This window comes from Octopus sinensis, linkage group LG6 (genome assembly GCF_006345805.1).
Source record: "Octopus sinensis linkage group LG6, ASM634580v1, whole genome shotgun sequence".
NCBI lineage: Eukaryota > Metazoa > Mollusca > Cephalopoda > Octopoda > Octopodidae > Octopus > Octopus sinensis.
Genome location: NC_043002.1, coordinates 97,202,922 through 97,229,893, shown reverse-complemented (window position 1 = coordinate 97,229,893; position 26,972 = coordinate 97,202,922). Strand labels below are relative to the sequence as shown.

Genomic DNA, 26,972 nt, shown 5'->3' with positions numbered 1-26,972 from the left:
CTATCTATCTATCTATCAATCTATTTATCTATCTATCTATCTATTTTACACTCAATTGACATTTCTGTGATAACGATCCCTATTGATAAAATTTTTTTCCTTTCCCTTTTTTTCCTTTCCTTTTTTTCTTTCTTTTTTTAAAATTTAACCCCCCCCCTTTTTTTGTCCTCTTTCTTTCCTTCTACGATCCCTTTTGATCAAAAACCAAACCCCCTTTTTTTACCCCCAAAAGAAAAGCTCTACCTTGTAATTTGTCCTGTCTGTGTGCAGCACTGTGTGGCTAATAAAGAAACATATCTATCTATCTATCTATCTATCTATCTATCTATCTATCTATCTATCTATCTATCTATCTATCTATCTATCTATCCATTTATCTAGTTATCTGTTTGAACACGTGTGTGTATATATGCATATACAACTTGAAAATGATAGTTAATGTATATTGGAGGCATGGTTGTATATGAACAGATATTCGACGACCGCAATACAATTTTTAATAAAACAGTGTTCATTATTTTCATTTCAATAACATTTCGATTTTATCATTATTATTATCATTATTATTTTTTGTTTTTCCAAATGTAAGAGTGGAATAAAATAAAGCAAGCGAAAAGCAAAATTTTAACCGCTAGATGTCGGGACTGAGTTCAAAGCGTTTGATATCAAACTATGCAGTGACTTTCCCCGCCTGTCTGTCGCTATAACACTCAATGTTTTGTCAGAGATAGTCCCTGCGCACTTGAAATATTGTTATGGCTGGCGTAGATTTATAGCTATGTCGTAAAAAAGTTAGCTTTCAAGACGAACTGATAATAATTTCTCGTTTACGAATAAATTTCCTCTGTAATGTTAAAAGCAGACAGTCTGCTGAATTCTTGAAAATACAATCGCACATTCATACCGATTGGATGTGATATGGTTCCTAAACTGGTCTGTTGGGTCGTAGTGTTGTAATGTATGAAGTTAATAGAAATTTGTATGTGGAGACTACAAGAAGCTAAATTCTGATTAAAAATGTTGTTGTTTCTATATTACTATGTTGGACGAAGCTAACGACACTACTAATATATATATATATATATACTATATTATTATATATATATATATATAATATAGATATACTATATATATATATATATATATTTATTTATTTATATAATATATATATATATATTATATATATATATATATATGTATGTATTATATATAATATGTATATATATAATATATATATATATTATAGAATATGTATATATAATATATGTATAATATATATATGAATATATTGTATATATGAATAAATATGTATATATATAATATAATATATGTGTATATATAATATATGTGTATATATTAATATATGTGTATATTATAATATATTGTATATATATAAATCCATTGTATAATGTTAATATATGTATATATATATATAATATATGTATATATATTAATATATGCATAATATATAATATAATTTTATATATGTATATAAATATTATATTATATATATAAATTATTTTATATATATATTATAATGTATATAATATATACATATATATAAATATATTTTATATATATATAGATATATATATATATATATATATTATATATATATATATATATATACATATATATATGGTATTTATGTGTGTGTGTGTGTTTGTGAGTGTGTACATGTATTATTGAAATATATTGAAAGAAAAGTTTTCAATAATATTACTACTTTTAATATATATTTTGCAAATAATATAGCTAGAGAAAATCAAAGACAAAGAAAAAAAAGGCAAAAAGAAATCATCTACCGTTAGTTGTCAGGACACAAAAATAAGACAGAATTTAAAATGTTGTTCAGAGATTTTCTCCCGTCTTTTGGCCCACTATTCGAACACCGATAGTTCCTGTTAGAGGAACCCGAAAGCACCCTCTACTTTTCAATAACTCTTTCGTAAAATGCTAGCATTAACTAGAGGTTGATAAACTTTGAGCAGCTAAGGAGTAGGTAGTTTTATATTCATGACGTGCCGGGTTCTAGGCCAAGTATCTGTATCATCTGTCTCCAGCCGACGCAAGTCTTGTACGTGAAATGAGCTTTTTTTCGTAATACATTTACATTAAGTATGATACATAGATGACTATTTAAGCTAATGTTGCTTCTGGTATGTAAAACATTTTTTATTAAATCTGGCGACTATATGCAGCGCCAGTTATTACTTGCTAGAAATAAAATGTAAACGAGGCAGAAATGTACGTCTAGAATTCTCGCCAACACTGATGGCCAACTACTAATATAGGTGTGCATGTAAGTAACGCACGCCCATGAAGAATATCATTTCTGGACAAATACCGCAGTAAATTCTCCCTTTTCGGTATGCATTTATATTCAGTATTATACACAGATATGTGTATACTACTGCTTTTGTTGCTGCATATAACGGGGACATATATGTATATACTTTGGGCGTGCGTCTTCTGCGATTAGCACTAGGTTAACTAAGGAATTTGTGGAGGAATTTGGCAGCCTGAGGCTGTGAATAAGCCTATAATATATATATATATATATATAGAGAGAGAGAGAGAGAGGAAATGAATGACAAAGAAAATAACGAAGGCTGCTGTACGCAATATAAAGCCAAACTGAAAATATTCAATTGTCATTAATTGTGACAAGGTAGCGCCTACATTACTTAAAATAAGAATAGTAAAACACTTAGAGATGCAAGGAAGCACAGTTCCATACACCGACAGGAGAGATAACCACTCCACAGCGAGCGAGATCACTATACTAGTCTAGTTTCGCTTAAGATTAAAGCTCATCTGTAGTGACTCTATGTATGTGTGCGTGCGTGCCCGCACGTGTGTACAGGGAGAGAGAGGTCTGGGGATGCAAAGAGGAAAATAGAACGCAAAATATTTTATTAATAACTGGCAGAAGTTACATACTGAATCGAGGGCCGAAAATGTGTTGGGGTCAATATGTTCTACCAAAACCCTTGAAAGCGGTATCGCGTTATGGCTGGAGTTCATTGACTGAAACAAGCAAAAGACCAGTAGAGTTAAAAAAAAAACTCTCATGAATAGGCGATCATCATCAAAACATCTTACCAGACACTAGACTCACACATGCAAATGTATGGTCAAAATTGATCGACAGAGGCCACTACAAACAATAAGGCAGAGGAGCATGGTATTTTATTTGAACCTTTGATAAAGCTTTCTATAATAGGCACTAGGCCTGAGATATTGGGTGAAGGAGCTAGACGGTTACAAGCACTGCATTGCTCAACTGGTAATTATATTATTGTCGCCAAAATGATGAATAGCAACGTTGACTTCAGTGGAATTTTAACTCAGAACGCACAGCGACAAGTCGCAAAGAATTTTGTAGAGGATGCAAATAATTCTGTCAGCTCCCCGCCTTATTTGAACAGTTTAACCCATATATACCACTGGTTGCGTTTTCTCAATGCAAAAACCTGCTTCTACTTGTTTGAACATGGACTCACCCGAAAGCATTCAGTAGGTAGTCAACACCTGTACCTCACAGTTTCATGTTTGTTCCTTCTCGAGCCACGCCTGGCTCATTAGGGCCGGTTTCCCGGTTTCCTTGGCGTAGAGTTTCCCCACCTGGACGGGAAGCCGGCCTGTTGCAGGTGAGTTGCAAGATGCAGGAGGAAAGATGGAGAGAAAGTTGTGTTCAAAGAGTCAGCAGAATTTCGCCATTGCCTTCTGCCGGTGCCGCGTGGAGATTAGGTGTTTCGCTCATAAACACACACATCGCCCGGTCTTAGATTCGAACCTGCGATCCCTCGACCGCGAGTTCTCTGCTCTAACCACTAGGCCATGTGCCTCCACTAAAAGTTTCAGACTGTCCTTCTATGCCAGATTGTGAAAGCTTACCATAACGTTTAATCTAAATATAGTGAAATTTTAAGACTTCATTTTTTTTGTGGGCATATATGGGTTAATAACATACCACAATTAAGACACTAAATCTAAACGCCTCTATAAAATTTAAAGCCTTTAATATACAATTCATCCGATATATTCTCATCTCGGTTGGCTAGTGAGGGTCATGGGTACTTTCTTCTTTTCTTTCCGTCTGACTAAGCAAAATATCAGATTGATTTTAGATCGATATTTCTTCGTGTTACTATGCGAAGCTAAAGCTGAAAGCAATAACTGTTGGGTAAATTCTAGAAAGTATCAAATATATTTAGTTATCCTACGCTTGACCATTTACATAATTTTTCAATGATAAAACTGTTAAAGTGATATATCTAAGACAAGTTGATTCACATACATTGTACACACACACACACAAAAATTGGTCGGGTAAGTCTGTGGCTATCCTGCGTTTAGTGTGTGAGTATAGAGGTTCTTCCGGCAAGTTGCGGGTGGTAAATTGGCAGAAGAACCTCATCACCCACTGGCGTAACTCAGAGTAGCGGGTGAGACTGGTTCGAATAAATTGTAAATATTATTTATCTCAACTATGGTATCAACTACTCTTTATTCAGACAGTCAACACACACACACACACACACCACATACACACACACACACACATACACACACACACACACGCACGCACACAGAAATACACACACACACACATGTATACCTGGACTATCGACAGTATTACGTGCCCAAACCACACGTGATAGTTGAAAAACTGCGAAGTAAAAAGAGTACTGTATATTTTAAAAATTATTTTTATAATTTGTATATATTTATTTTATCATAAATGCAACACAACAGCACGGAGGAATCAACGTAAGCTCAAATAATAAACCGCGATAGGTGAACCGCGATATGGCGAGGGACTACTGTATGTGCATAATGTTAAAGATTCATATGTATAAAATTATATTTTACGCTTAGAACAATTTCAGACAATTCCTGAATCGACATATATGGAAATAAAAAAACAAAACAAAACAAGACATTAACACAGGATGGTGTGCTTTAAGAGGAAGTGTTCTCGTATTGCAGGAAGTAATCTTTCTCGACGAGGGAGTGAGAAGTATTGTAGGAATAGTTATTTAATGCATGCTCGTGACATGTTAAAAAACTATTTATCCCTCTCATATGTATACAATACAATTTTACTGAACCTTCAGTTTCTTTTTTATATGCTGGACCACTGGTGTGAAATTGATGTTAATATGTATTTATGCAATTCTTGCTTATCCTATTCCATATACAGCAGAAGAAGGTTCGGTAATGTTCTTTTCATAATTGTATTGTCCTACAGTTCTATATTTAAGAGATGAAGAATTAGGTACATTATTTACATTATTTACATTTGACTGATATTTGTCCTCATCTTGATTGTTGTTAACACAACGTTTCGGCTGATATAGCCTCCAGTCTTCTTCATGTGTCTTGGGGAAACTTTGAACCTGGGTTCTCATTCCTAACGTATTTTTCGATGTTATTATTATTATTATTATTATTATTATTATTATTATTATTATTATTATTGGGCATATGGCGTAGTGGTTAAGAGCGTGGGCTACTACCCCAAGATTCCAGGCAGTGACTTAAATAATAATAATAATAATGATAACAATAATAATAATAATAATAATAATAATAACAACAACAACAACAACAACAACATCGAAATATACCTAAGGAAGGAGAACCCAGACACCTGATGAAGGCTGTAGGGTGTATCAACTGAAACGTTGTGTTAACAACAAACAAGATGAGGACAAATATCCATTAAATGTAAATAATGTATTCTCTCTAGTGGACGAGTTACCGATAATTGTGCTCGTTTGCACAAATATTTTGGCAAGTTCCCTAGTAAAAAAATATCCATGAATACCCGCTCCATTCATGCATCCATCCATTCACACTTAAAAAAATTATTCCATCCACTGAAAGATAAATATTTTTTAATGTATACAATATAAAGTTGCGAGCTACTAATAGTTTCTGCTCTAGAGAACGAGTCTAGACAGGTTTTTGTAACACGCCTTGTGTCTTCATAGCAAGAAACTAATCAAAAGCTCGTATTTTCTCGCTGTGTGCATTAAATCATACATACATGCATACATAAATATATACAAACATACATGCATACGTTGCTCACCTTTTAATACGCGTACCACTAGAAGGCGATCAGAATGTGGAGAGCGGCTGGGCAAACACATTGATGCATTTAGTTAGGTTCCTTTATGTTCTGGCTTCAAATATCGTTGGAGTCAAAAATTTATCTTTCACTTTTCTAAGGTCGTTAAAATAAGCAACAGTCAGTTAATCGAATCAACTGACTATTCTGTTCCTCTAAAATGTGTGACCTTGTCGCTATTTTTGGAAATGATTATTATTTGCATCAAGAACATGACTCTAATAATAAGTTCCAAGGAAGATGTAGTAACAGCTTATCATCGGGGTTACGAGGACAAATCACATCTACAATGTTTGATCTCCGAAGGTTGAAAATTATCACGTTTCGAAATACTTAGAAATATCTCGGAAACATAAAAAGAATGGTGGCAGGGGCAGAAAGAAAAACAATATGGGGGCCACAAGTTCAAAGTTCTTTTAACACTTTCCCTATTTTTATAAAGCTAGATATTAGTATAACTAATTGGTTCAGGAACGGTGAGTGGCTGCATCAAATCTTCTGTCATATATTTTAAATACAAATGACAATCACCAGCAATATTTGTATTACCCTATTAACCTTATCTCTACTTAAGTCACTACGAGAATCCTTTTAATTTCTTCTTTATCTTCTTTCTCTTTTTGTATTTTTTCTCCTCCTTTCTGCTTGCTCATCAACATCAATTTTATCATCATAAACATCATTATTATTATCGACAACAAAAGCTATATATTTACATTAGTTAACTGCATTTTCTTTTCGTTTCTAGTACGAAACGTTCATTTTGGGGGGATTAATTCAGATAATAACTATTTGTAAATCAAGACTGTAAATAACTTCTTTGTGTGTGTATGTGCTTATATTATCTCTATGTCGTCTATTTATCAAAGTCTCTTCTGTGTTTTCACCATCTACTTTCAGAATCAAAATGGTAGCGAAATATTTCTTTCGAAATGTCAGCCCAAACTAATTTGCTATTTATCGATTTACAACATATTATCAGGAAATGTAAAAGTTTATTGATAACTCATAGAAAAGAACTGTTTTAAAGAATAAAACTTCTACACAATCCACTGCCGAAATATGACTACAGTTTCCCGTATACCAAAATCCTGCTCTGGAATAGTCAGATTTGTAAGTACCTAAAGAGTATCTCTTAAGTGTATAATGCTTGTTTGTTTGTGTAATGACAACTGGGTTAACGTTCCGTAGTTTTAAATGATACAAAATACTTTGGCTAAACGCATTTAGCTAGGAATATAAGGTCTCTGTCAGAGGTTTCGTCGATATGATTTCCTGCAATATAGCAGAGCCGCAAAGGCAAGAATATCGCTAAAGTATCTCCTCCATGCCTGAATATCTGATAACAACCGTCATAAAAAGAGAGGAAGCACCATAGCGGAAGACACTGTTTCAATATTTTATCTACTCTGCGATGGGATTATGCTAATTTACATTGATATTTTATACATATTCTCAGTATTCTATTGTAGTAGCTAAAATCGACTTTTTTTCCTTTTTGCTCTATACAAATTTTATGCTAAGAAGTAAATTCTCTCAACCTCTTTCACTCCCTTGTGTCTCTGTTTCCCTCTTCCTCTCTCTCTCTCTCTCTCTCTCTCTTTCTCCCCCCTCTTTCTCTGGTGTGCGAGTATAGAGCAGAGGTAGTAGTGGAAAATAAGATCATTGTTATTCCCCTCTGGAATATATTGATTCTAACATACAAAGATGATCAAAGCCGACACATCTGTCATTGATAAAGCTTCGCCTTTAAAGCCAGAAAATAATTCAAATCCGCATAAAATAAAAATAGTCTTATTATTGCAATCCTCTCTGTCTCTCCCTACCTCTCTATCTGCCTCTCTCTGTCAGTCTCTCGTCCTCACATACACACACGAACAAATACTTGCTCACACACACACTCACGCACACACACACTCACATACTCGCTCGTTCATACACATGAAATTATTCACCTGTGAATTCACACAAATACAGGAGAGACTCAAATCATTTTTACCAGTCTTCTGAATCTAGTAATTTATGAAACCCTACAGTAATCTATTCTCTGAAGTTCTCTGCTCGACATCTCTCTACTTTATCTCATCCCCTACGATCCTCTGTCCACATAATGCTTCAGTTTGTAAATAATTTCCTGTCATTTTCCCCCTTTTTATATCTAGTCAGTGATAATTGAATTTACGATCAGTACAAACTGTATCTATATGCTCCGATACAGAGGATATCGTATATACTATAGAAACGGCCATAGGTTTATCATTTTGCTTTCTTTATTTTTCTTGAGTACTAGATCACATAAGGCCGGTTAATCGGTTTCCATTATATATAAGTGTCCGAGATCACAACATTTTCCCCCTGGTAGGACATTGATCTGTTGCAAAGTTCAAGGCCAGTAATGTTGAGGAGTGAAGTGAAGACGATTACATTGAAACCAATATTTCACTGGTACTTTATTTCATCGACTCCAAATGAACGAAAGGCAAAGTTGAATGCAGCTGGAAGAAGTGCCACTAAGCATTTCGTCCGACCTGTTAATGATTATATATATATACATATATCAGTTGATCACGTGACCGACCAGACCATCAGATGTTGCTACACATCGCTGGTCACAATGCGTTCGCATTGTTTTAGCCTTCGAATGACGCCACCCCACTGGCTAAGCGAGCAGGCCAACAGAAGAAAGAGTAAGAGAAAGAGCGGTGAAAGAGTACAGCAGGGATCACCACGCCCTGCCGGAGCCGCGTGGAGCTGTTTTAGGTGTTTTCGCTCAATAAACACTCACAACGCCCGGTCTGGGAATCGAAACCGCGATCCTACGACCGCGAGTCCACTGCCCTAACCACTAGGCCATTGCGCCTCCACATATACATATATACATATATATATATATATATATATATATATATATATATATATATATGTTGATTCGTTAGCTACTGCACGCATTTTTTTTCTCTCCTTCTTTCTGTGTTTTTCTCTCTCTGTGTATCTTTCTGTTGAAGAGCGTAGGCTCGAAACGTTAAAGACTTGTTTTATTTATATTTCCTGAGCGCCATACTAATACAATTGTTCGTTTGTTTTCCACCTGCCTTCGTCTTTTGTTTATTTTCATAAAGCTTCCCGTTATATATATATATATATATATATATATATGACACATGGCTCAGTGGTTAGAGCATCGAGTTTATGACCGTGATATTGTGAGTTCGATTCCCGGACCGGGATGCGTGTTGTGTTCTTGAGTAAGACAATTTATTTCACGCTGCTCCAATTCACTCAGCTGTAGAAATGAGTTGCGACGTCACTGGTGCAAAGCTGTATCGCCCCCTTTCTCTTTCCCTTGGGTAATACCGGTGGTGTGGAGAGGGGAGGCTGGTATGCATGGACAACTTCAGGTCTTCCATAAAAACAGCCCTAGGCTGTGCGTTGTCCAGTGAGGCAACTTTGTCGCCAGACTTGTACTCCGGATGAGAACCACTTTGGTGCACTCATGGTCATTCGTGACCGATGGACCCTAGTATACATATATATATATATATTAAAATTTAGATAACGAGGGAGATAAATTGAATATTAATTTAATCAATATCAATTTAAAAGCAGTAGCCTAGCATATATAAAAATATCTGAAAAATCAGAAAAAACATGTGTATATTTATAGATAACCACTAGGTGAATAACCATGCTAGAAGAAGATCACATACTATCTAACTACAAAGAAAAGAATGTTCTCCAGAGAAATTCAGCAAACACCAGAACATAAGCGGGCAAGGCAGATGAAAATATAGTGATGAAGAATTAATTCATCGAGTGGCATCTCAGGACCGTTGATCTTTAATTCCTGCACATACGTCTTTGCTTCTTCTGATACTGTGGACAATTTTTTGAACTTTCATATTTGCAGATAAGTTTAAGCATCCAGTCATTTTTTTTGTCTTCAGACACAGTCGCAGCTGCATCAGTACACACCTTCTATTCTTTCGTGATATATATATATATATATATATATATATATATATTATATATATATATATATATATATATATATATATATATATATGTATGTATGTATGTATGTATGTATGTATGTATGTATATTTAGGGATAACCACTAGGTGGATAAACAATATGCTAGAAGATCACATACGATCTAACTACAAAGAAAATAATGTTCTCCAGAGAAATTCAGCAAACACCAGAACATAAGCGGGCAAGACAGATGAGAATATAAAGATCAAGAATTAATTCTTGATCTTTATATTCCAAACTATGCCAAACCTATGGTCTCCAAATACTTGATCTATCGGAACTCAGCTATCGCGGGCAATGCCAAACTCAATATTTCGATGGCAGACCTCGTCAGAATAATGCGAAATGTGTCCCGCATGTGCGAGCCTACAGAGTTAAAGAGACACATACAACATTTCGTTCACCGTATGCAGTTCTCAGGTTACAGCCATAAAGAAAGGATCAGAGTATACAAAGGAGCCATGAAGAAATTTGATACTATCTTATGTAATGATAGGAATGGGATTTGCCCACTCTATAGGAGCAAGTCATGGAACACTTTTGAAAGGACTAAGAAGAAAATAGGGAAGGCCAACTCTTGGTATGATAGCCACAAATACCAAAGTGTCATGTTCGTCGACACAACCCATAGAGGCAAACTGGCGTACCGCTTTAGAAGGGCCCTAGACAAACTTAAGCTAAGGATTAAGGTTGTTGAAAGGCCAGGCAACCCAATCAAATCCTTAATCGGTAGAACCTACCCGATTAGTAGAACCCACTGTACGGATAGGAACTGTACTGTATGTAGATTTAGCCCGCAAACTGTAAAGCCAGAAATGTAGTCTATAGTATAAGATGTATAGAGGAACGATGCAGTAACAAAACAACAACATACCTAGGGGAAACGGCGCGGAGCATAGGAGGGCGGGTAAATGGTCATTGGAGATAACTTAAGGAAGAAAAGAGCTCATTGTTTCTGTACCAACACGCCGAGCAGGAACACGGGGGCTCAATCAACAACATAGAAGATAAAATCTTGTACACACATGGAACAGACGCAACAATCAGACAAATTACGGAAGCTACACACATTATAGAAGATAAACCTAGCCTGAATAGGAAACTGGAATGGAACACTAGCACACACCACGGCATATGACAGAAGAAGATCCCTATAAACTGGTAACAAAACTAAAAACATAATAAAATACATAGATAAATAAACAAATGGAAGTAAATAACTATACACATTAAAAAAATAATAATAGAAAAATAAGTAGGTGTAAACACATGAACAAAATAAAAATAAACAAAAACAAAAACAAATTACACGAACGTATATAAACAGGAGATACAAATATTACAGGCACTTCCCCCCACACACACTAACTAACATAGACACACATAGAGGTATACGCATGCGCAAATGAAGATCCATAGAATAGGAATACAAAATACAAAATGGCTGACCGTTAGTAAGGAGAGACACAAAAATAAGAAAGAAGAAAGCAAAGGACCACTGGTGAGGTCACAGGAGTGTGACGAAAGAACTCTGGCCGAAATAAGATTAAGATTAATGTAAAAAGTAAATAACGCTGAAGCAAAGTAACACCAAATATATAGTGCGTGTGTTTTTATTGGCTAAACTGGCAAAGTGACCATTCCTAAATGCAACATTATTATTATTATTATATTATTATTATTATTATTATTATTATTATTATTATTATTATTAAAAAAATAGGACAATGATTAACGATAAATTATCAGCACAGGCTGAAAGTCGCCGGATTCATAGATTAACAGAAAGATTTTTAAGGATGATAGAAACATAAATAACGAAGGAGACCAGAAACAATGATTGTAACCGAATACCGGAAGGTAACCCAATCAAATTATTCATAAAGTTCTTTGCCTGTTACGGTGCAGAGTACTTAGGGAGATGGTAGAGATATTGATGTATTGGGTTCTGGTTGTATGGGGGATACAGGTGAAACTTACTGACCGAGATGAATGTGGTCATTGCCCGATCAAGATAAGACGGACAGGCAACAATAGGCAATATATATATGTTGCCGTGATTAGTCAGCATGCAATAGTGCTCCGACCAGTTTTGGTGATTTGAAGCGAAACAAATGTCCAGTTGGGGAAAACAACGCATATACCTACCTACCTACCTACCTACCTACATACATACATATATACAGCATGCATACATAAACACAACATGCATACATACATATATATCTCTGATTACGTATCCATCTGTTGTTCATATTACGTATCTATCTGTCTGTCTGTCTACCCATCCATCCACCTACCTACCTATCTACCTGCCTACCGTACACACATATACACCCGTAGTTACATACATAAGTGTGTATATATATATATATATATATATATATATATACATATATGTATATACACATATATACTTATGCGTATATATAAATATACATTTGTACATATATAAATATACATATGTATACATATATATATGTATATATTTATACATACATGTATATATATTCTTATATATTTATACATGAACACATATACGTACACACACACACGTGCACACACCCACACAACACACACCCACACAACACACACCCACACAACACACACCCACACAACGCATACCCACACAACACACACCCACACAACACACACCCAAACAACACACATACACACACGCACGCATACAGATATATACATACACTCGCACATATATAAGTAGGGTGTGTGTGTTCACGCGCCGAAATATTTCTGATATGTATTTCCTCTTTGTGCTGGTGCCTCTCCGTTTATAGGTGTGCATCTCTGCGCGTCTCTGCCTGCCCTTACAAATATATGTATACAGAATCTCCGGTGGATCTCACCTCACTTTGACACAAGCTTTAACCGAATAGCACCATATGTAAATCTATATATTTAGCGAATTTATATGCTATTTCCCGACTGTTATTTTAAATCTTCAGTACGATTAATCGTGTTCATTTAACACCAACAAATGTTTGCTGCACCATAAATGTTCTATAAATGCATACACGCTGACTTCCTGTACAGCACAATGTATATATATAACCTTTTTCTCTTACCGTAGACTTAAAGTCGAACAGAGCGGGCGATCGTTATATGGAAGTGTTCAATATCGAAAATATCGCGCGCACACGTGTTTGCAAAGGCGAAAGTGATATTTAGAGCAGGTAAATTAATAAATAGGTTGATAGATAGACACACGCACGCTCGTACGCACGCACAAACACACACACACACTCACAAATGCACACACGCACAAACACACACACACGCACAGACAAATGCGCGCGCACACACACAAATGCAGGTAGACACAATCAGATGTATATGTGTATCTATATATATATATATACATACATATATATATATATATATATAGTTATATATATATATATGTGCGTGTGTGATGTTTACGTGTGTGTGTATGCAAACATAAATTGATTGTGAGTGTGAGAGACTGGGGAGTGTAAATATGTAATCATATCGATTATATAGATCTCAGTATATGATATATGTATATCTACTTATGTACACACACGTACGCGCGCACACACACATATATAAATTCATATATATACATATATATATATAGGTATGTTTTTATATATTCACATAAATACATGCATACATACATAAATATATACGCATAAATTTTATATATATATATATATATATATATATATATATATATATATACTCGTTGACGCACCTGCGTATATGCGTCTCAGTGTCTGCATATATGCGTATAGATTATAAGGTGGTGCACGTAGAATAGACGACGAGTGTTATATTACAAGCTTGTTGATTCACTTCCTCGAGGAGAGATATCACAAAACTAGATAGATGTGGACCTGGCTGGATCATTGCATATGACAGGAAATCAATACGGAAGAAAATCCTAAAACATTACCTTCTAATGTTTAATGTAGCTAACAAGATCTGATTCCCGATATTTCAGATATTTTAATGTCTGATCACATGCGCAGAGAGTTATAGTTGTTTGGTAAAGAAGTTTCTCGACTGCGCTGCATCACCAGATGGTAAAAGAGAATTAGGGTCCGGGGAGGATAAACATTTCACACACGCGGACACATACACACACACACATATACATATGTGTGTGTATATGTGTATGTATATATATATATGCATATATATATATAGATATATATATATATATATGTATATATATGTATATATATATGTATATATATATACACATATATATATTATATATATATATATATATAATATATATAATATATATATATATATATATATAATATATATATATGTATACATGCATATATATGTAAATATAATATGTGACAATTATTCGCTAGCCAAGATAAAACTTGAACTTCAGATGCCGAGGTGGAAACCCACACCACCATCTCTTCAGTTATCTGGCCAGAAAGAGAGGGAACTGAGAGAAATGTACCAGGGTGGGAAGCAAAGGCGGAAAGAGAAAGAGAGAGAGAGAGAGTAAAAGTGGAGAAAGAGATACAGTAAGAATAGAGGTGGAAATAGATAGCGTAAGAGTGAGACGCACGATAAATATTCAAGGAATAATTTTTATAATAAACTAAACAAACAACGTGTGCTTTGCGCTACGTGTTGGTGTGTCAAGGATTGAACAGACAGAACACAAGGAGAAAAAGGTTAGACGAAGGCAAAGCAGACGGCAAATTAGAAGAAAACACGATACACGGTATATTCGCAGCTGAGTTTTCCTCTCTAGTCAACGAGCGAAAATATCATAGTGGTTTCGCGCCATGATCATTGAAACCACTCAATCTTGGAGGCGCCAGTGCTGTTATTAAGCTACTGGAGAAAAGCTACCGAATGTATACTGAAACAGAAACAGATAAGACATTTGTTTGAAGTTTGTTTGAAGTTTATGCGGTCATGTGACGAGAACGACTTCTTTCGAATTTCTGTAATGTTTTCATTAATCATTTAAAGCCGCTTGCAATTGTGGGAATTGAATTGACACTTGTACATTTTTGTTACTCATATATAAATTAAGGGATCCCAAAGGGGACTCAGGGAGTAGCGTCCCTGCCTTCCTGAGCTAGTTTTCCACTACATTTCTTAAAAAATGTGGTGTAAAAATGTGTAAAAACTGAGGTTAGGGGTAAGCAAAGGCATACTCCCTGTAGAAAATCATCCAGCTGTAAAAGAGCTTCATGATAGCAAAGGGTACTGAGCACCAGCCAGCTCAAAGGCTGGGGTGCGCTGCACCTGCCTACCTCGGTTGCTAAGGCATAGAAGCAGATCCGGCCAACCCCGTTAACGGGGGACAAACTCGGATTTAAAACACTGGATGATATATATATATATATATATGTTTTCAATAATATTTTTTATCTAAGAATAATAAATTCTTACACTACAAAAGTATAGAATAAAAAATACATATACATGAGCATTTTGTTCCGTCTCCCTCTCCTCTTCTCCCTGTATGTATATATATATATATATATATGCTTGTATTTACCCATTTAAGTATGTATTCATGCACACACGCAACATAGCACATATATAGACATACACACATATATGCAAAATATGCAAACTACATCAATACATGTACAGTTGCGGCCAAAATGTTCAGAACGGCATTGTTTTCGTCCGAAAAAGTAAGTATAAGTTTTTATCAAAGTAGTTTTATATTCTATAATTTTCACAGACAATAAATACAATATTAATTGTTATTGTCTGAGATATTGGTGTAATTTGAGAGGATAATACAAAAGTTATGGATAATTTAGTGATTTACTGCAAAGTCCATGGCTGCTAAAATGATCAGAACGGTTGAAAAAATAATCAAAAATGACACAGAATACTGGAATTATTTAATATTTAGTGTGAAGCCGTTTAGCTTCAATCACACTCTGACATCTTCGACTGCATGAGGAAATTAAATTTTCAATTTCTTGCTGGGTGATCTTATACCATTCTTCCTGAAGGGCATTCCATAATTGCTCAGTTGTTTTAGGATTTCTGGCTTTCGAACGTTCTCCTAGAATATTACATACAATTTCAATAGGATTGAGATCTGAGCTTTGAGCAGGCCGATCCATAACAATAACCTTTTCAGCCTTGAGGAAGTTCATGACCACCTTAGCCTTGTGACATGGGGTATTATCCTGCATGAATATGGGTGGTCGCTTAGTTGAATTTCTCAGCACAGGCAAGACATGATCTTTTACAAGTTGTTTATAAACTCCTGCATTTACCTTTCCATGTAATCGCACCAAAGGGCCCACACCATCTCCAGATATCATCCCCCAAACCATGACACTTCCTCCACCGAATTTAACACTAGTCTTAAGGCATTCAGGCGACAATTTTTCACCTACTTTTCTACGAACGTACCTTTTCCCATCTGAGCCAAATAACATAAACTTAGATTCATCACTGAAATGCACCGTTTGCCATTTTTCTTGAGACCACAACACATGTTCGGTTGCAAAGGTAAGACGACACTTTTTATTCTTGGAGTTGATCAGTGGCTTCACTGCAGGTGCTCTTGCTTGTAGGTCATGTTCAACTAAACGACGAGACAGTTTTTCGAGATAAAGTTTTCTTCAATACAATGCTCATTTTCCGAGAAACAGCAGCAGCAGCAGTTTTAAATCTGTTTTTTTAACCAACTTTACCATAGCACGATCTTCTCTCTTGGTCGTTTTTCTTGGCCTACCTGTAAACTTTCTTGCTTCACACGAACCACAATCATCGTAGACCTCAAGAATACCGTGTACAACACTTTTTGACTTGTTAACAATCTTTGCAATAGATCCAATACTTAAATTATCCTTCCTTCGAAGCTTAATAATCTGCTGACGAATTGGTAACGGAGTAAGTGGCATTATATTAACAAAGTACACTGCAAATATTCTTACTAATGTTTAGTAAACGAACCGTCACGTAAACAAATTCAAAACATTAGAGTTCGCCGGTTAAATATACTAAAACACGCAGTAAAAGCAACCGTTCTGATCATTTTGGCCGCCATGGGTTTTGCAGTAAATCACTAAATCATCCATAACTTTTCTATTATCCTCTCAAATTACACCAAAATATCAGGCAATAACAAATAATATCGTATTTATTGTCTGTGAAAATTATAGAATATAAAACAAATTTGATAAAAAATTGTACCTACTTTTGTGACGAAAACAATGCCGTTCTGAACATTTTGGCCGCCACTGTATATATGTAATTTATGTAACGAAGCTATCTACCTGTCCTCCTGTCTATCTATCTGTCTATCTATCTATCTATCTATCTATCTATCTATCTATCTATCTATCTATCTATCTATCTATCTATCTGTCTGTCTGTCTGTCTGTCTGTCTGTCTGTCTGTCTGTCTGTCTGTCTGTCTGTCTGTCTGTCTGTCTGTCTGTCTGTCTGTCTATCTATCTACATGCACATACCCACACGGATATATGTATGTATGTATGTATGTATGCGTTTGTAATTCAACTGAACAGAAACATACTAATCCGTTCTCGGAAGCAGGTGAAATATTTACCTGGAAATAAATACTATAAGTGAAGTATTAATACAGTCTTACTGCCGAAAGAAGAGATAACAGCAATTAATAAAGACTAGTAACTACAGACCTTTTGAAAGAAGCCGCTCGGAGTCGTTTTGTCTACAAAAATTAGTTGTCAAATTTCACTGAAGTTTCTATATTCTATCTTATTAACAGTACATGTGTACTAATGTTGTTAAAAATCTCATTAATGCAACTTTCCCGATGATACAGACTGAACAGATTAAAATACATAAAAGCTATTGCACTCGCAGAGGTATTAACGGATAATCTGTGATTACCAAATAGTCCGCCAAAGTCTTCCTTTTTGTAAGCTCCGGCAGTTTTAGCCTTGAAATAGTAAGAAAAAGAGAGAAATCAGTGTCACGATAACTCGTACATTGACGGCTCTTTCTGTCTTTATTCGGAAGTGTTTCCTGTAATACTGAAAAGAAAGAGAAGAAATAACCGATTCAAACTCAACTTCATGGCCGAAAGCCTTTCAAATTCCTATTAATTTCTGTAAAACCAGCTTTGCTATGTATCTGAAAATACTGTGACTGCTTCGGCATTGTGTAGATGTTAGGCAGAGGAGCCCGTGCTGGTACCTTGATGGCAGAGATTTTCCTTTTGCCACTTTATGTCAAGATGTTTTCTGGGGTAGGTGGTGGGTAAGTGGCATAACGTTGGTAAGCAATCCATGCTTTAGTGTAGAGAGATGAGAATTATAGCCCGATACACATTGGCCTATATCTCAAGGTATTTGACGCTGTTGACTGCTATGAAATTCGGAGCATTACTGCGATGTACTGCTGTATCAGGAAATTCATTGACATTTTACAGCAGCTACATGATGGTATGTTGTTCAGAGTCCAATGCGGCAACGAAATATTTTAGCCATTTCAGGAATCAAATGGGATGAAGCAGTGTTACGTTCGTCCTCACTGTCAATCTGTTCAATCTCGTGTTTTCAGCCTTGCTGATGCATGCTTTCAAAGACAAATACGTAGTCATCAGTACCAAATACAATATTGATGGCTAGCAAAATGAAGGTTTTTACAAAGCATCTTTAATGATTTCCAGTTTGCTGATAGTGCCCTCAATGCTATCCGCGAAACGGTAATGTTCTTTGGGGGTTGCAACAAATTTGGTCTGACGATCAGTACAAAGAGGGAGGAAGCAAGCATCAGTCAATCTGTGGAAAAATTTACGCTAGCCCCACCGTCACCATGAATGTGCAATGGGTGAATGCAGTGGATAAGTTTACACATCATGGAAGCAAATTCACCAGAAATGTTGTCATTGATGACGAGATAAAAGTCAAGTTCGCTAAACCGAGCGTTGCTTTCGGTAGTTTCCATAAGGCAGTATGGAATAGGAGAGTCATCACCCTAGAAATACAGTTATATAAACACATATACATACATATATATTTAAATATATGTCGTATATGTATTCCCTTTTTCTCTCCTTTACTGATTTCTATCTGTCTCTCCCTTCCCCTCTTTCTCCTTTTCTCTCTCGTTGCTCACACGTGACCATCGTCTACATTTCTTTTCCTCACACAACCATCTTTCTTTTCCAACACGACGTTCTAGGGACTGGACGACTTCTATCACTCTTTTCTGTCTCTCTCTTCTATCTTTTCTATTTTCAAAGCAAATATTTCTTCCAGCGTTCACTATTTTCCCACTCGTTCTAGTCTAACGACCCTCCATCTTTGTTTTCGTTCGGTTTCCTTGTATGTCTCTACTGTCCTGTTTTTGTCCCCAACTTTGACTCTCCGTAAAATCCAAAATTTCTTTTGGAAGTTATGGGAGTAACAGTCTCGAAGAAACATATTATCGTTGAATGCTCGAAATAAGGAGTAGATAGACAGCCGAGAACTGATGAAGGGTCATTCTTTGTGTTACTTGTCCTGCTTTCAATTTTTCCTCTCGTTGTTTGCGTATTTGACTCGCTTGTTTACGTACTTCATATTGTTTACAGTTGATGATGGTCTGTACCCATATATGCATATATATATATGTGTATATATATATATATATAATATATATATATATATATATATATATATATATATATATATATATATATATGCAAAGTAAAAAATTATTTGCCAACATTATGGGCAGTCTCGGCTGGGGTAAATGTTACTGTTGTTTAGCCCCAGGAAACAACGTCTCCTGCTGGCTATGCGACATACATCTGTGTCCTTATATTTTCAAACAGGAGAGCTTAGTACCCCAACTCATCACAGAAAAATATCTTTTCACTTTCTCGGCACAGAATAACTGCTGACCATCTCATATATATATATATTATATATATATATATATATTTGTGTGTATCCCCTTTCTCTGTATATATATATATATATATATATACGTGTACACACACACGTATATATATATGTATATTCATATATACATATGTATGTATTTGCATGCATGTATATATGTATACACACACATATATATATATACATATATATACCTATATATATATACATATATACATATATATATATGTGTGTTTATATATAATATATATATATGTATATATATATATACATATATGTATATGTGTGTATGTATGTGTGTGTATGTGTGTATGAGTATGTGTGTGTGTGTGTGTGTACACTCATGGTTGGAATGCCTTTGATCATAGGCCTGCTCAATCGGAGCTGACCTGGTGTTATGCGACTATAACTAACACAAATTCTTTTGAAGTTTTGCAGAGAATTATGGCAGATGAATAATAAAGTTTCTAGGAAAGAGAACGCCATTAATATTTCTCAACGTAGTTTACGCAACTCCTTCAACAATACGACTTCTGCAAGAAACCAACTTCTTCAAAGATAAAATGCAAACATGAGAGCTTTACAATATGGATCAATGAATATATCTTCATGCCACTTTGTGACTTAAGTTGTCAATGGAACCGATGTCGACACTGGCAACTTATGTAGCAACGTAAAAGAAATGTGCAGAAGAAGAATTTTAAACATTTTTTTCCCCAGTCAAATATGATTTATTTGAAAAAATATCTGGAATTCTTTTATTCCTGAATATATTGTCATATACACATACCTATGTAGAATCAACATACTCAGCTGCTCTGCAGAAGGATCTAGATAATGATAATAATAATAACAATAATAATAATAATAATAATAATAATAATAATAATAATAATAATAATAATAATAAAGAACGGCAGTAACCCAACATGTCGTGTATGCCGACAACAAAATGAAACCATTGATCTTGCTGTCTCCAAATGCAGTCTTCTAGCGCCTACAGAGTACCTCAACAGGCATGATAGAGCTGCACAATATATTCACTGGGTAATTTGCAAAAACCTGGATTTGCCCCATGAAAAAAAACTGGTGGGAACACAATCCACCTCCAGTGCTTGAAAATGACCACATCTCACTCCTCTGGAACTTCACCATTCAAACTGACAGAAAGATAGATGCAAATAGGCCAGAGATCATAGTGAAAGACTTCAGACAACGAACATGCCTCCTCATTGATATGACTGTCCCAATTGATATAAACGTATCTGTCAAGACCTACCAAAAACTGAGCAAATATAAAGATCTTGAAATAGAAATCAGCAAAACAATACCTGTTGTCATAGGTGCCCTGAGAATGATAGCGAAAGGGACTGATTGCTACCTAACTCAGATACCAGGAAACCCCAAAATGGCAGAAATTCAAAAGATAGTGTTCATGGGAACTGCTCATATCTTACGCAAAATACTCTCTATGTAATCCCAAGGTTTAAAACAAAAGTTTTTTTTTATGGATTAGACATTCACTAGTACAACACAAAAAAACCCCAAATATATGGCACACTAGGCATAACAACAACGTGAACTTCCAACCTGTTGTCTCTTGAGGTCTCTGGGTGAGACTTGGAGCCAGCTTGTACAGACATAAAGCAAAAGTCAAACATAGAATAATAATAATAATAATAATAATAATAATAATAATAATAATAATAATATAAGAAGAAGAAGATAGAAGAAGAAGAAGAAGAAGAAGAAGAAGAAGCCCGCACTGAATAACAACAGAAGAAGCCCGCACTGACTAACAACAGGAAGAAGCCCGCACTGAATAACAACATGGATGTACTAAACCAGGCTCTCCATTCAAAAACAAATCTAATCCAATAACATCGATGGAATTGGATGAAGGAACCTGAGGAAAACTTGAAGGAAGCGACCTTGTAACGAAGATACTAAGCAAAAAAAAACGAAATTTTACTGCCATACAAAGTACAGCTTCTCCTACGCACGGTGTCTCACTGAAACATGCGCGAAACACACACGCGATATCAACACCGGAAAGTTTACATAGAATAAAATAGAAACGGACCAAAATTTTAAAAAAATAGTGAGTACATAAATTGAGTAATTACGCATACACTCGAATGTCTACACAATCATATACGCACTTTGGTACCCATAGGACTACACATACATCCCAAAGTTGAACACACTAAATGAAATTTACAGGACACACGCTCACGCACATGAAAATACGTGTCACAAACCAAGCAAAAACAAAATCAAAACTTTCTTTGTTTTTCTTCTTATTTTATTCTCATATTTTCGAACTACCACAGACATAGTGAACCCTTCATAAATTTAAAAAACACCGCATAAAAAAAAAACTATGTCCAGAGGTAAATCTATCAACAAAAAAAAAAATACAGACGAATACAGATCTGCTTGCCTTAAGAAATTACGCTACGAGCGATGTTTACATTCAGATGCGGTGTCGTCGCAAAAACTTAACCCTAAACTGACAGATCCGACTCCTAATGTCATTCAACAAAACAAATTACAAACCGCAATGGCCATCGATCGGTTTACCAAAGACCACAAACCCGAACATTGAACCAAATTCTGATTGAAAAATCAGCCACTGGTTCAAATCTTCACGACGCACAGGAGCTGGATGTAACCCACAACTGGAATATTCCAACAGATGGCCATCCATGCCCGTCATCAAATAACCAAAAGAAAAAGAATGAAAAATGGTCTAGGGAAGATAATAAGGAAGTTCTTACGGCCTTCTACCACAGATAAATCTAACACTATACAAGCCTACATAAACTGGAGACAGAAACAGCCCGAAGTAAGACCCTACATAGACAGTAACAAACTTGTCAACGTCAGAAGAAACATTATAAAAAAAAATTATTGACTGAAGTAAAGATTGATCAAGTGAAAGAAGCAGTAACGGATAAAAACAACGAAGCCGCAGTTAAAGAAGGTAATACAGAGGAAATAATTATAGACCAGCCCTGGGCTGATAAAAACGCAGTAAGGATTGAAAGAGCTAGTATAACTGATAGGCAAAGTGAAATACTCACTGAACCAATCATAAACACTAAGACAAATGAACATCAAATAGAAGAAAGTCACACAAATATTGACCCAACTGAACTACGTGAACCAAAGAATCAAATCATGATTGAATGACTGAAACTTACAAAAACCAATATGGATGAACGCGATACACTCCCGAGAATCCGCAACTCTAACCAAAACATAAGGACATAATTTCAGCTAATGATGTTACTATCACAGATCTCAACCACTTGTACTATGCATCCGCGAAAATCTCAACGATTCTATGTGGTGAAAAGATTAGAAAACGGCAGCATTCCCACAAAAAGCCTTCTTGGCAAGAGCGTATCCAACATCAAATTAAACTACTTAGTTCTGACATTGAATGTTTGAAAAACCTTAAGGTTGACAAGACTACCAAACCTACAAAAACCCAAAAATTAAAGAAAAAATATAATATGAAAACTATACTTGATATTGATGTCACCATTGAAACCATCAAGCAAAAGGTATCTGCTAAAGCTGCCCGCAGAGCGAGGTATGAAAAGCGTGTTAGATTCCTCAAGGACAACAATATGTTCAAAAATAACCACCAAAATTTTTATAGGAAGATAGGGAAAACACCAGTTACTGTAAAGTCTGTACCATCAAAAGAAGTGCAGGGTTTATGGAATAGAATTTGGGCAGAAAAAACACACAACGAAAAGGACCCTTGGATTGAAAGAATAGTTACGGACTTGTACTCCTTAGAGGAGCAAAAGTGGGAGGGTGTCAAGGTAGAAGATGTAAGATTTGCTCTCAGGAGGTCAAGCAAATGGAAATCTCCGGGAAAGGATAAAATTCCTAACTTCTGGTTGAATGCATTCCCAGAGAGCCATGAACTGCTAACAGAACTTTACAATGATGTTTTGCAACCCCCTAGTAGGATGCCTACTTGGCTAGTTAATGGTTTAATATTCCTGCTCCCAAAAAGTGAAGAAACAAATGAACCAAAAAACCATAGACCCATAACCTGCTTAACAACTATGTATAAAACGCTAACATCTGTCCTGACGGAATATACCTATAGTTTTTTAATAGACAGCAGCATATTCCCTAATGAACAGAAAGGATGTAAACGTGGATCCACAAACGAACTTATTAAATGAAACTACCATGGGTTACAGACGATAGGACCAAACAACAAATCATCTATAAATATTCACCCCATTTTTGTTGGAAGGCAATACTTTCCTCTCCAGCCTCACTTCATGCTTGTAGTTCACATACGCAAAGCGGTTTGTCCATATCGACATTGTCATATGCGGGAAATCCAGTCAGTACCTGTCAGATAGCTGGAAACATTTGAGCCGGTTTCCGATGATTTTAAGCCCCGCTCTCCTTTCAGCTAGTCCCATACAATCCAAACGTGCATCCAAAGCGGTGTTCCATTCTGAAGAAATCCAGTTGTATTAACCCCATCGGGCCACAAACAGTCACTAATCTGAAGGCACCCCCGTCACTACCGTTCACATCCAGAACCACCTACTCACCTCCATGAAGATGGCTCTTTTCTTGAAATCCTGATCTTTCCAGAAGAACACTGCAGTTCTAGTTCTCATCCCCAGCTGACACGGAGATAAATAATTTTTGCGCCTACCGAACATGGACATGAAAGCTAGCAAATTGGAGAGTTAGATTTTGCTGATGGTTTCAGTATCCGTGCTTAGTGCCAAGAGGTCATTAAGAAGGTGGCCCTCTCTCGAAGGGGATAGTGTGCCACTTGTATTTGTATTGCCTATTCTAAGGTTGGTCATGTTAGACAACGAGAAAGAAAAGAAAGCGGAAGTAGATGACGGGCATAATTGTTCTGCTATCTGGTTGTACGTGGAAGCTACTCGTGCAGATCCTTACGCGGTCTTCTGTTAATATTTTTTCTCGAAAAAGGCGGCGAACTGGCAGAATCGTTAGCACGCCGTTTTTTGTAGTGTTTTGGTGAAATAGTTGTTTGATTTTTCGCGTGGAGGAGGGGGTGGTTCTGCTGTCATTGTTGCTGTTATTGCTTAGCGGTATTTCGTCTGCCGTTATGTTCTGAGTTCAAATTCCGCCGGGGTCGACTTTGCCTTTCATCCTTTCGGGGTCGAAAAATTAAGTACTAGTTACACACTGGGGTTGATATAATCAACTTAATCCGTTTGTCTGTCCTTGTTTGTCCTCTCTGTGTTTAGCCCCTTGTGAGTAGTAAAGAAATAGGTATTTTCTCTGTCATGTTCTGAGTTCACATTCCGCTGAGGTTGACTTTGCTTAAGATTTTCTTTTGTGCTTTCATTTGCAAACAAGTCTGATTGTCCAAATCGAGGAAGAGTATGTCTTGTGGGGGTTATTGGTAGTGTTTTGGTGAAATAGTTGTTTTATTTTTCGCGTGGAGGAGGGGGAGTTCTGATGCTATTGTTGTTATTGCTTAGCGGTATTTCGTCTGCCGTTAAGTTCTGAGTTCAAATTCCGCCGAGGTCAACTTTGCCTTTCATCCTTTCGGGGTCGATTAAATAAGTACCAGTTACGCACTGGGGTCGATATAATCGACTTAATCTGTTTGTCTGTCCTTGTTTGTCCTGTCTGTGTTTAGCCCCTTGTGAGTAGTAAAGAAATAGGTATTTTCTCTGTCATGTTCTGAGTTCAAATTCCGTTGAGGTTGACTTTGCTTTTCATCCTTTCGGAGGTCGATAAATTAAGTACCAGTTACGTACTGGCGTCGATCTAATCAACTGCCCCGCGTCACCTAAAATTTCGGGCCTGGTGACTAGAGTAGAAAAGATTTTCTTCTGTGCAATCATTTGCAAACAAGTTTGATTGTCCAAAGCTCGGAAGAGTATGTCTTGGGGCGGTTTTTTTGGTAGTGTTTTGGTGAAATAGTTGTTTAATTTTTGGCGTGGAGGAGGAGGGGAGGCTTCTGATGCTATTGTTGTTGTTATTGCTGTTGTAGATGCTACAACAATTGCTGACACTGCTGCTGTTATCACCGTTTTTTGCGGCTGCTAGTTACATTCTTGTTATAGGTGCTGTTGTGACTCCACGTATATTTTGCTGCTGTTGTTGTTGTTGTGGTGGTGGTGGTGGTGGTGGCGTTGGTGTCGTTAGAGGTGGGGGATCTTCCTTTTTGCTGTGGGCAAAAAGCCTGGAGGTGGTTCTTGTTTTCCTTGTTAACTGCGGTTGTTGTTTTTTCGGTCGGCGTTGTTGACGGTGGTGGCGGATTCCTTTCGCATGTTGTTTTTCTCATTTGTTATCATCGGTTGTGGTGCTATGGTTTTGTTGTTGTTGTTACTATTGGTGTTGCTGTGGATACCGATAATTTTTGTGTCTGGTAAATTTTGGGTGAGAATTGACGGTGGAAGAAAATTTCACCTTCAAAACCTTCTTCCTCCTCCTCTCTGCTTGACTCGGCGGCGATGATGACGCCATGTTTTATATTTTACCTTTTACTTGCTTCAGTAATAAGATTGCAACGATGCTGGGACACCGTATAAAAGAATTTTTAGTCGATTGAATCAACCCTAGTACTTTTTAAAGCCTGGTCTTTATTCTATCGGTCTCATTTGCCGAATCACTAAGTTACGGGGACGTAGACACACCAACACCGGTTGTCAATCGGGGATAAACATAAACACAAAGATAGACATACCAACACATACAAACAAACACGTACACACAGATACGACAGGCTTCTTTCAGTTTCTGTCTACCATATCATCTCACAGCACTTTGGTCTTCCCGCGGCCATATCAGGAGAAACTTGCCCAAGCTACTAAGCAATAGGGCTGAACGCAAAACCATGTTTCGAATAGAAATATCTTCTTTACAAAATTTTTCTCCGTAGGGTAACAAGAA

At 36.2% G+C, this 26,972-nt stretch overlaps 1 protein-coding gene across 3 annotated transcripts in view; it reads left to right on the top strand.

Moving 5' to 3' along the window:
• Positions 1–26,972, top strand: part of LOC115213473 (ras-related protein Rap-2a) — a 230,419-nt gene that overhangs the window by 134,388 nt on the left and 69,059 nt on the right. For all 3 annotated transcript variants that reach the window (XM_029782466.2, XM_036504180.1, XM_036504181.1), the window contains one exon: positions 7,043–7,255. The gene's annotated coding sequence lies outside the window, so the exon portion shown is untranslated. The remainder of the gene's footprint in view (positions 1–7,042; positions 7,256–26,972) is intronic.